The sequence below is a fragment of the Muntiacus reevesi genome, chromosome 8, assembly GCF_963930625.1.
Source record: "Muntiacus reevesi chromosome 8, mMunRee1.1, whole genome shotgun sequence".
Taxonomy (NCBI): domain Eukaryota; kingdom Metazoa; phylum Chordata; class Mammalia; order Artiodactyla; family Cervidae; genus Muntiacus; species Muntiacus reevesi.
The window spans coordinates 35,783,967-35,796,475 of NC_089256.1; the positions used below are offsets into that span (position 1 = coordinate 35,783,967).

At 39.5% G+C, this 12,509-nt stretch overlaps 1 long non-coding RNA gene across 1 annotated transcript in view; it reads right to left on the reverse strand.

The window, feature by feature from the left end:
* Positions 1 to 11,328, reverse strand: part of LOC136173632 (uncharacterized) — an 87,114-nt gene extending 75,786 nt beyond the window's left edge. Inside the window, exon 1 of the long non-coding RNA XR_010664253.1 lies at positions 11,302 to 11,328. This is a non-coding gene — a long non-coding RNA (uncharacterized lncRNA). The remainder of the gene's footprint in view (positions 1 to 11,301) is intronic.
* Between the last annotated feature and the right edge of the window lie 1,181 nt (positions 11,329 to 12,509).

Below are 12,509 nucleotides of genomic sequence, written 5' to 3' on the forward strand. Positions count from 1 at the left end.
AGTTTGCTCAGACTCATATCCATTGAGTCAGTGATGCCATCCAACCATCTCATCCTCATCCCCTTCCTCTCCTGCCTTTAATCTTTCCCACCATCAGAGTCTTTTCAAATGAGTCAATTTTTCGCATCAGGTGGCCAAAGTATTGGAGTTTCAGCTTCAGCATCAGTCCTTCCAATGAATATTCAGGACTGATTTCCTTTAGGATGGACTGGTTGGATCTTCTTGCAGTCCAAGGGACTCTCAAGAGTCCCCTCCAACACCACAGTTCAAAAGCATCAATTCTTCAGCACTCAACCTTCTCTATGATCCAACTCTTTGCGACCCCATGGACTGCAGCATGCCAGGCTTCCCTGTCCTACACCATCTCCCAGAGTTTGCTCAAGCTCATGTTCATTGAGTCCATCTCATGGAGAGCTCATGTCCATCCAACCCTCTCATCCTCTGTCCTCTTCTCCTCCTGCCTTCAATCTTTCTGAGCATCAGGGTCTTTTCCAATGAGTCAGTTATTTGCATCAGGTGGCCAAAGTATTGGAGTTTCAGCTTCAGCATCAGTCCTTCCAATGAATATTCAGGACTGATCTCCTTTAGGATGCACAGCTTGGATCTCCTTGCAGTCCAAGAAACTCTCAAGAATCTTCTCCAACACCACAGTTCAAAAGCATCAATTCTTCAGTGCTTAGCTTTCTTTATAGTCCAACTCTCACATGCATACTTGACTACTGGAAAAACCATAGCCTTGACTAGATGGACTGGCAAAGTCCGCATTAGAGTAAAGTTTAACATTTCCTCTGTGCTTCAGAGCTAAAATACTGAGCTTGATACAATCTTTACCAAGCTAGTCTCACCAGAAAATGAGAACCTGTGAAGCACTCTTGAAAGGGATGGACCTTTGACCATATCCAAAGTTATCTCAGCTGCATCCCATCAGCCTGTCTCACAAGGCTGCTGAAACACTGTACACAGTGGAAAGAGTCCCTGCTGCGCTTCTTGCAGTGCGGATGGATATCCCTCACGGAAGCATGCAAGAGCACCTAATATCTTGCCTCTTGCAGAATGGTGAACAGTATTTGTTTCTTCTATCCCGAAATAACTCTTAGTTCTTCAGTTCTGGAGAAATTATTTAGTATAAGTGAACTCAGTTACAATATCTGAAACACAGAAGACCATGCATTGGGAATAAACTTTGCTATCGCTAAAGAGAGAGAGATTGAGGAGAGGAAGCAGGGAACATCTGCCCATCCTGGCTGGAGGAGGAACTGCATTCTCTCTCTCCTGGGATCTGACTCTAGCTTGTGGTGCCAGCAAGGCACACTCTTACGTGAACTCTCATCGCCTTGCCCATAAATGTTTAAGTATGTGAGTTGCAAGTATTTATGGATGAAATGATCAAGACTCCTTCAAAGAAGTATAAGACTATGCCCACTTAAGAAAAATTACGAATTTCTTAATATCTTTCTCTCTCTCTCTCTCTCCTCCTCATTTTCGGTGTGTGTTCAAACCAGGATCCAAAATTTCATGCAGTTCAACAGGTCAGCAAAAAGCTCGTATGTCCCGTCAATCTGTTTCAATCTCTCTTTTTTAACTCCTTCACTCTTTGTTTGATTCACTTGTTTTAAAAACCAGGTGCTTAATCTTGTTGAGTTTCTCTATGTGCATTTTACAGGCCACAAACCCATGTTGTCATATAATTTGTTTCTATGCTTCTATATTTCCCATGAATTTATATCAATTTCCTTGCTTCCTATGGATCTAGAGGACTAATCAGATTCATGCTTCATTTGTGGGGAAAGAGGAAGTAGTTCTCTTCTTCTAATATCCAAGGGAAGCAGTTGGGGTTCATATACCATATAATCAGAGAATCATTTTGCTTACTTTTAATTTCTGCTCTACCTCTAAAATTTCCAAGAGACTGTGGAAAGGACAGACACACCCTGGCTGCCGCACTCCTGTCCCCTGTGACGAGGGAGGGAGGCCCATCTGTCATAAATGCGGCGCCATCTCTAACCCCAGGTTAACAGTTGGCTCTGTCTGCACCAAGCTCACGCTCTCCCGAGTCTCAGCCCTGCAGTCAGGTCTCCATTACAGATACTGCCTTCTGCTTGTATCCTTTGCTCCATCAAAGGTCTTCAGTAAAGACCCTCTCAATCCCTTATATCCCTCCTCATTAAAGGATGCATCTTGGCCTTGAACTTCTAGCTCATAAAGTCTCAACACTATCTCAACACTATGAGCTCCTCCAGCCTTTAACCTGTTACCAAGGGGATTCACTGTCCTTACTGTTACACACCTAAGAGAAACACTTGTTGTTCAGTCATGTCCGACTCTTTGTAACCCCAGAGACTGGCGCACGCCAAGCTTCCCTGCCTTGCAGGAGTTTGCTCAGACTCATGTCCACTGAGTCAATGATGTTAGTCAACAATCTCATCCTCTGTCATCCCCTTCTCCTCCTGCTCTCAATCTTTCCCAGCATCAGGGTCTTTTCCAATGAATCGGCTCTTCACATCAGGTGGCCAAAGTATTGTAGCTTCAGCATCAGTCCTTCCAATGAATATTCAGGGTTGAGTTCCTTTAGGACTGATGAGTTTGATCTCCCTGCTATCCAAGGGACTCTTAAAAGTCTTCTCTTGAAAAGTGAAACACTACCTCCTTCTCAAAGCAAAGACAATTCTAAAATGAAATACTGTTTCCATCTATATAGTGAAATAGCAGGCAACTCTATCTGATAAGCCCAGCCTCCAGGATATAGGATTTAACACAAAGAATAATATAATAGGATTATAGGATTTCATGGAACAGTTCACAATAAGACAAGAAAATTTTTACAAAGGGGACCTGATATAATCCTTAAAGGAACATTACCAGTTAGCCTCATCGTCTTCATTCTACCAGTCAAACTGAGAAACTTGCCAAGGGACATAAAACTGTCTTTCTATTACAACATATGGTATTTAATCAATATTCAAATTAGCAATGGCTGTCCAAAGTCAGACAATGACAAGAAAAAAGAAAAACATATTTAAAAACCCTTCATGGGTCTGACTACAGACAATATTCATTCTGCATTCAAACTGGTGCAGCAATCTTTCAGAATCAAGGGAAGAAAAAAATAAAGAGTAAAACCCCACATATTCTTCTGGGTTCAGGAGACTGGCAGGTCACCCTAGGGGGTAATCTTCTGTTACTGATGGAGATGCAAACTGCTGGTGCTGCAGAGGCAAGACACAGCTTGGCATTGTTCTGCTTTTGGCTCCAAAACCATAAGCAACCAACAGCTTGCTAAGCTGTTTATCTGTCCTCTCCCCATTCTCTCATTGGGTGTCATCAGTGCTTTTGTGTAAACATCTTTCTTTTTACTATTCAGCACTCTTTTTTAAATATCAGAGTCTATGTGATATTTAGGATTTAGCTAAACATTCAGATTTTCTATATCAAATTGAAAACTAATTTTATTTGCTTGTCTCTGCAACCTTTCCTGCTATGTGCCAACACTGAAGAGCCCTTGTTTATTCCTCTGCCTAGCCCCCAGGTGTCTCCTGATTTGTTCAAGCCTAAACAATAGGGAGGAACATAAGTTAGGATCTGCCATTGTGTGCCTTTGTTTTTTATTGGAATGAGGGTTTCCCTGGTGGCTCAGATGGCAAAGAATCCACCTGCAATGCGGGAGATTTGGGTTTGATCCCTGGGTTGGGAAGATCCCCTGGAGAAGGGCATGGCAACCCATGCCTGGAGAATCCCATGGACAGAGGAGCCTGGTGGGCTGCAGTCCATGGGGTCGTTAAGCGTCGGTCACAACTGAGCGACTAAGCGCAGCACACAGTTGATTCACAATATTGTGTTAGTTTCAGGTGTGCGGCATGGTGATTCAGTGTTTTTGCAGATTATACTCCATCGTAGGTTATTACAAATTAATGACTATAATTTGCTGTGCTATATAGTGTATCCTTGTTGCTAATCTATTTCATACAGAGTAGTTTATATCTGTTTATAGCCTGCCCATAATTCGTCCCTCCCTCCTCCCCTCTCTCCTCTGGCAAGCACTGGTTTGTTTTCTGTATCTGTGAGTCTCTTTCTGTTTTACATGTGCATTCATTTGTGTATATTTTAGTGTGTATATTTTATATTTTGTGCACATATAAGTAATATCACATAGTATTTTTATTTCTCTGTCTGACTTATTTCACTAAGCATAATAATCTCCGGGTCCATCCACATTTCTGCAAATGACAAACTTTCATTCATTTTTATGACTAATAGTTCATTATATGTATAAACTGTGTCTTCTTAAGCCAATAGTCTGTTGAGGGGCACTTGGTTTGTTTCCATGACCTGGCTATTGCAAACAGCACCGCTGTGAACACTGGGGTGCACATATCTTTTTGAATTACTATTTTCATTTTTTTCCAGATAGATACACAGGAGAGGAATTGATAGATCTTATGGTAGTTCTATTTTTCTTTCTTTTTTTTTTTTGCAGGAAACTCCATACTGTTCTTCGTCATGGCTGCACTAATTTACATTTCTACCAACAGGGTAGGAGGATTCCCTTTTTTCCACGTCCTTGCCAATATTTGTTATTTGTAGACTTTGTGATGATAGACACTCTGACTGGTGTGAGCTGATACCTCATTATGGTTTTGATTTGCATTTCTCTAATAATTAGCAATGTTGAGTATCTTTTCATGTGCCTCTTAGCCATCTGTATGTCTTCTTTGGGAAAATGTCTACTCAGGTCTTCTGCCCATTTTTGATTGAGTTGTTTGGCTTTTTGCTATTGAGTTGTATGCATCAAATATATATTGGATATTAATCCTTTCTCAGTCAAATCATTTACAGATATTTCATCCCAATCCATAGGTTGTCTTTTCATTTTTGTTGATGATTTTCTTTGCTGAGCAAAAGCTTGTATGTTTGATTAGGTCCCATTTGTTTACTCTTTGTTCCTATTTCTTCTGCCTTAGGAAACTGATCCAAAAAAAAAACATTGCTACAATGTTTGTCAAAGAGTGTTCTGCCTATGCTCTCTGCTAGAAGTCACATGGTTTTTGTTCTTACACATAAGTCCTTAAACCATTTTGAGTTAATTTTCATATATGGTGTAAGGAAATGTTCTAATCCTACTGTTTTTCATGTAGTTTTCCCAGCACAACTTATTGAAGAGACTAAATTTTCTCCATTGTACATTTTTGCCTCCTTTGTCATAGATTAACTGACCATAAGTACATGGACTTATTTCTTGTCTCTATTCTTTTTCATTGATTTATGTGTCTGTTCTGTGGCAGTATGGCACTGTTTTGATTAATGTAGTCTTGCATTATAGTCTGAAGTCTGGGATGGTTATACCTCCAGCTTTGTCCTTTTTTCCTCAAAACTGTTTTGGCAGTTTGGGGTCTTTAATGTTTTCAGTGAAAAGAAGTAGAGGAAAACGATAGAGTGGGAAAGACTAGAGGTCTCTTCAAGAAAATTAGAGATAAACATTTCAGGCAAAGATGGGCACAATAAAGGACAGAAACTGCATGGACCTACCAGAAGCAGAAGATATTAAGAAGAGGCAGCAAGAATACACAGAATAACTAAATTAAAAAGATCTTCATGACCCAGATAACCACGATTGTATGATCACACACTTAGAGCCAGATATCTTGGAGTATGAAGTGAAGTGGGCCTTAGGAAGCATCACTATGAACAAAGCTAGCAGAGATGATGAAATTTCAGCTGAACTATTTCAAATCCTTAAAGATGATGCTGTGAAAGTGGTGTACTCATATGCCAGCAAATTTGCAAAACTCAGAAGTGGCCACAGGACTGGAAAAAGTCAGCTTTCATTCCAATCCCAAAAAGGGCAATGCAAAAGAATGATCAAACTACCGCACAATTGCACTCATCTCACACACTAGTAAAGTAATGCTCAGAATTCTCCAAGTCAGGCTTCAACAATATGTGAACCATGAACTTCCAGATGTTCGAGCTGGTTTTAGGAAAGGCAGAGGAACCAGAGATCAAATTGCCAACATCCACTGGATCATCAAAAAAGCAAGAGAGTTCCAGAAAAACATCTGCTTTATTGACTATGCCAAAGCCTTTGACTGTGTGGATCACAACAAACTGGAAAATTCTGAAAGAGATGGGAATACCAGACCACCTTACCTGCCTCCTGAAAAACCTGTATGCAGGTCAAGGGGCAACAGTTAGAACTGGACATAGAACAGCAAACTGGTACAAAATTAAGAAATAAGTATGTTAAGGCTGTATGTTATAATCCTGATTATTTAACTTATATGCAGAGTACATCACGCAAAATGCCAGACTGGATGAAGCACAAGCTGGAACCAGGATTGCTGGGAGAAATATCAGTAACCCCATATATGCAAATGACACCACTCTTATGGAAGTAAGTGAAGAGGAACTAAACAGCCTCTTGAAGGTGAAAGAGGAGAGTGAAAAAGCTGGCTTAAAACTCAACATTCAAAAAACTAAGATCATGGCATCTGGTCCCATCACATCATGGCAAATAGATGGGAAAACAATGGAAACAGTGACAGGCTTTATTTTCTTGGGCTCCAAAATCACTGCAGATGGTGACTTCAGCCATGAAATTAAAAGATGCTTACTCCTTGGAAGAAAAGCTATGACAAACCTGGACAGTGTATTAAAAATCAAAGACATTACTTTGCCAACAAAGGTCCCTCTAGTCAAGGCTATGGTTTTTCCAATGGTCATGTGTGGATGTGAGAGTTGGACCATAAAGAAGGCTGAGTGCTGAAGAATTGATGCTTTTGAACTGTGGTATTGCAGAAGACTCTTGAGAGTCCCTTGGACCCCAAGAAGATCAAACCGGTTAATCCTAAAGAAAATCAATCCTGAATATTCATTGGAAGGACTGATGTTGAAGCTGAAGCTCCAATACTTTGGCCACCTGATGCGAAGAACTGACTCACTGGAAAAGACCCTGACGCTGGGAAAGATTGAAGGTGGGAGGAGAAGGGGACAACAGAGGATGAGATGGTTGGATGTCATCATCGACTCAATGGACATGAGTTTGAGCAAGCTCTGGGAGATGGTGAAGGACAGAGAAGCCTGGCATGTTGCAGTCCACGGGGTCGCAAAGAGTTGGACATGACTGAGCAACTAAACAACAACAAATAATTCCATATGAATTTTAGGATTATTTTTCTATTTCTCTGAAAAATACCATTGGTATGTTGATAGGGATTGTGCTAAGTCCATAGACTGCTTTGTACCCTTTTAAGATGATTGGAAATATTGCCATTTTTTTTAACAGACTCTCTATAAAAGGATCCACTCCTTATAGGCAAGATGTTTTGCTGTGCTCATCTTTTCCAAATCACTATATTCCAACCATTCATATATTCATTCATCCACCCATTAATTTATTTGGACATCCATCAGTCTATCCATTCCCTTGACTGCTTATTCATTTATCCATTTATTCATTCAACAAACAGCTGTTAAATCCCTGCTCTACGTTAGGAACCACTGTTAAATCATTCTCCCCATTTCGTCATCCTATCTCATTCCTTCCTTTTTTCTCTTGTTCTACTCAAACTTCTGGATCCACATCAGTAATGTTGTAATTCTTCATTATCACCTTCAGAGCATGTAACAACCTCTCAACATCTATGTGTTGATTAATAAGAAAAGTTTAGAGAACAAGGAGCCAGAAACCGAGGTGAGTAAGCAACAAGGAGGAAGGTTAGGGAGGGCTCAGGAAGTGAAGTGGCCAGAGGATTATCCAACCCAATCAAATTTCTAGGAATGTACAATTAGGAATACTGGTATATAATTTAAGTTTCATAAAACATTTGATATGGAAGGAGGAAACCAATTTTCTTATAAAATAAGCAGGTTTCCCAAGGCTAAGTTGTTGGAGGTGGTTTACATTTAGATTTATTTTTCATTTAGATTTATATTTCAAACAGTGGAAGTTGGCAGCATGCAATAATCCTACTTTGATATATATGAAGTGATATTGTTTTGTTAAAGAAGACCATGGTCTTGTCAGGACTCACTAGACATTTATACACATTTGGGGATGAAACAGACCTGAGTTCAAATCTAAACTCTAACATTTTCTACCCATGTGACTTTAGGCAAGTTTTTACCATTTCTGAGCCTTTGTTTCCTCATTTATACAATAAGAACAATAATACTTATCTGTGTAAAGTTTTGAAAAGTAAATGAGATATATGATAAAATTTTTAGCCCTGCCCCTAACACATAGTAAAATGTTTAATTAAAGTAGCTGTTATTAGGACCATAACATGGATTTGCTATTTCTTATAAGCAAATTTAGGTAATTCTTGATTTATTTTCATACATGCCTACTTCTTTGTAAATAGGAGAGGACATCACCTATATGAAAATATGTACCAACTTCAGTTTTCAGGTTAGGACATATAATTTAACTGAGACTTTATATCTTTACAGAAATTCCAAATCTGCCTACTTTATTGACAATGAATGTTTAACATGGACTACTTCTGAGAAAGTCTCTGAACTTCATTTATTAAATCAATTACTTCCTTCTATTGGCTTTACTTCATAATGGGAAGTAACCTTGAACAATTTAATCCTTTATGTCCTAACTTAATAAAATTTTAATTCACAGGTTTGGGCCAGAAGGTAATAAAATGTGAATCAAATAAGATTATGGGGGAAATCAACCATTAGAAGATTTTTTTCCAGTAATCCAGAAACCAGCTCAGATGACCCTGCATCTTAAAATGAGCATAAAATTGGCATAGACCCTATGCCTCAGCAGTGGGAAAGCCAGTGCTCTCTTCAAAGTTCCTGCAAATGGACTGGGAGCTGTGGTTCTTATGGTCTCCTGATCTCCAATTATCAGCTTCTTCTAAAGATAAATTATTCAGTATATGAATAATTTCACCATGATCCTCTTTTCCCCAACTTTCCCCAACTTTCCCCAACATTGTACTGACCCAAACTTGAAACTTGACATTTTTCTTTTGATTTCTGTAAAGACAAACTCCTCGCAAAAAGCATTTATGTGCAGAGCTGACTTTGCTGAAGGTTTGGAGAGGAAGGAAGGAGAGGAGGTGGTCAACCATCACAACAACGGAAAAAGAAAAGAGCTACAACTGATTCTGAAACAAGTCTTCCCAAAGTTCCTTGTTGACTCTGCCACGGCAGCTGCTGTGCGCCAGCTTACATCCCGGATTCTAGCCAATTTCTTTCTTTCTTTCTTTTTAATTGATTGATGATTGCTTTACAATACTGGTTTGATTTCTGCCATACATCAACCTGAATTGGCCATAGGTGTACCTATGTCCCTTCCCCTATTTCTCTTCCCCTACTCTGTCTTGAAATGTCCTGGAAAAGCTAACAACTCTTTTGCTGTTTAATGGTGTATCCAGTTCTCCCTGACTATTCTTTCCAAATTCAGTGCCAGAGCTGCCTTATGTTGGACGAATCCCAACTGCTCATCTGTTGAACAATGGGCCAGTCTTCTGTCCTGGCCCCACAGAAGGCCAGTGGAAAATCACTGTGTTCTTTTCCAGGATCTTGTCTGCTAAAAAATCTTAAACGATGATTCCTCCTTGTTATGGAAGTACTTAAGGAGGTAACTGGGAAATGAGCCAAATAAATAAAATAAAGTCAGGAACAGAGTATATTGTAGTGGAGGAATGATTCTTCCAAGGCTAGAAAAGTGATCACAAAGAATATTCAATAGGACCCTTCACTCAAATGAGGAGACATTTCCATGCCTTTCCCCAATCTGACATGTCATTTGAGATATGGACATTTTATTGGATTTAGACACAGAAATTTACTTTCAATTTAGAAATTAATGCCAGTACATTACTTGATGGTGTGAGATCAGATAAAATAATAAGTGCATAAAAGTTTTATAAGCTAGGAGACATTTTTTAAAATATGGAGACCCATGTCAAGGTACACAGCCTTCTTAAAAGGCACAGATGAACAACTCTAGAAATCTGGACTAGATACATGGCAATCATGCAATAGTTTTTGCAGCATTATTTTAGTTTCTTTTCATGAACAATCTTGTTAGGTAGGTTTTTTTCGGTACATGATACAGAAACTAGAATGTTTCTGTATCTTCTGAAGGAAGGTAAATATCAAAAGTAGCGAGACTACTTGGAGAAACTACCTTGTATTAACTAAGAAAAATATGGATCCAAAGGATATCAATTATTATATTTACAATAAGACATGTTACTTTCATTCAACATAGAGTATCCATTCTATTGTAATAAGCACATTTTCTTCCAATATGCAGACCTCTATGCAAAGGCAAGTTACAAATAGAAGACTTCATGGTGAGCCTGAGAATAAAGTAGGAAAATTGTATGATTCTTCCTTTGGTTATTACCAAATGGTAGCCCCAAATATCCATTTTCACAACAGAAACACATATGCATTTGTTATCAAGTGCTCATGCTAGTTGCTAAGATATGGGACTTTTTCACCCTAGAGATTGTTTCCATAGATAGAGTCCCTTTTTCTCTGACCTTTCTTTCCTTGCTACATTAATCACACTGACCAGCCTCTTCTCTCTGCTATATTCTTTTCTTGTATATGTAAATAGCTTCAGTTAAGGCTTGTAGCCTAGAAGCCATTCAATCTTGTTAAACTGACCTCGCCTATTCTGAAGGGATCGATTGTGCTACAGTCCAATTTTTATTTTGCTCTCTAGGGTCTCTACATTATCCCTCCTATTTCTTAGCCATCTGAGAGGCATCTCACTGTCCTGACTTCCTCACACAGCCCAGTAAGTATGCTCAAAAAAGGAAATGTCAGCTTACCTACTACCCCGCCATCTATTTCCTCTCCATGGTGGAAACTCACCAACACTTGTCTTTTCAAAAACCTGAGGGACCTCCCTCAGGCACTGAACAGCTGCCTAAAAATAGACTTCCCAAAAAAGTCAGAAAGTCCCTGAGTAATAACAAGACATAAATCATGAAGACCTGTAGAAGTTGGTCTCCAGAGGTTAAAAATAAAGTTTTAAGAAGTAGTGATAAAGGTGCTCAGATTCAGTTTTTGAATTTTCCGAGTGCTCTGCTTATTTTGCTCAGGATATTTCAAAATCGCAAAACTGTTAACGAACCCCCATGGACATAAGGGCATATGAGCATATTGTCCAATGTACATTTTGGAGCACAAGCTATATGTCAGCTCTTGTGGCCCATGAGCAAGATCATGTTAAGGTCAGGGACATAGCTCTCATGGAATTTGCATCCAGGGTGGGAGACAGAAGACACAAACCAACAACTATAACAGAGGATGAAAAGCACATACCTAATTAACCCCTTGGGAGGGACTCAGGCCTCCTCAGAACAGAAGGAGGTGAAGAATGTAATCAAGACAGTGATCCCCATTCCTTTCCTGTCCCTGGGCTTTTGCCCAGCTGGTGATGGCAGCATCTGGAACAACAGAGACAACGAACAAATTTATGCAAATTCACAAGCAATTTATTTACCCTGGTTATAACAACATCAGCAGAAACGACAACAGACCTGCAATATATTCTAAGTTCCCAGCTCACATGCTCCGTTCAACCATTTAGTTAATGCCCAAAAAATCTCTTTGATTCACTATTTGTGAAGCTCACAGAACCCTCCAGAGCTACTCCTTTGGTTACAGTCAGTTCAATCATTGCCTTTATTGAAGTCTCTTATTAGAACGGTTTGATTTGCTTTTCTCCATATAACATCATTAAGAAGAGGAGGGGCCAGAGCAACCAGGAGAGAAACCAAGAGATTTCATTCCTCGTTAGACTCTCTGCTCCTCTAGGTTGAGCCCAGGGCTTACCTGAGCTCTTTCATGTCATTGCCACAAAACTGTAAGCACACGATCATCTTACCCACATCATCGTTGTTTTCCAAACGTCTACCAAGAATTTACTGAATTAAAATATTCCATTTTGACACCAAATATATTTTCCTCTCCCCTATCACAGATTTCCTTTTTGACCATTCCTACCCAATTTAAGGGACAGTGAAACATGAAAAGGAGACACCTACTCCAGTCCAAAAGAGATGCCAGCTAAGATGGGTATGGAAAGGTGGATGGAAACTATCTCTCAGTGAAGAAGAGAAAGGGACATCCAGCAACAGGTACAAGACCCAGAAAGTGGGAAAATGCGACTCCTTCAAGAACATGTTTGTAAAAATGGAGCATCTGGGACATCTCAGAGAAAGGCAAAAGAAGAGGGCATAAACAAACCCTGTTGCCAGCTGACAAAGAGATCATGAAACACGGGTTCAGCTGTTTCTATGAATCACCACAAAGGCAGTGACTGCACATTTCTTGTCCACTGCTGCAACTCCTATAGAGTAGGACCTATACTCAATGAATGTGTGAACAAATTAATGAATGAATGAGTGGACAAACAAATACAGGTTATCCTTTATGTATAACAGTGTTGCATGTAGCACTGCCAGTATAGCAGTACTATCAAGGGAGCTATTAGTTAAAGCTAAGAAAGAATAAGCGCTAGCAGGTAT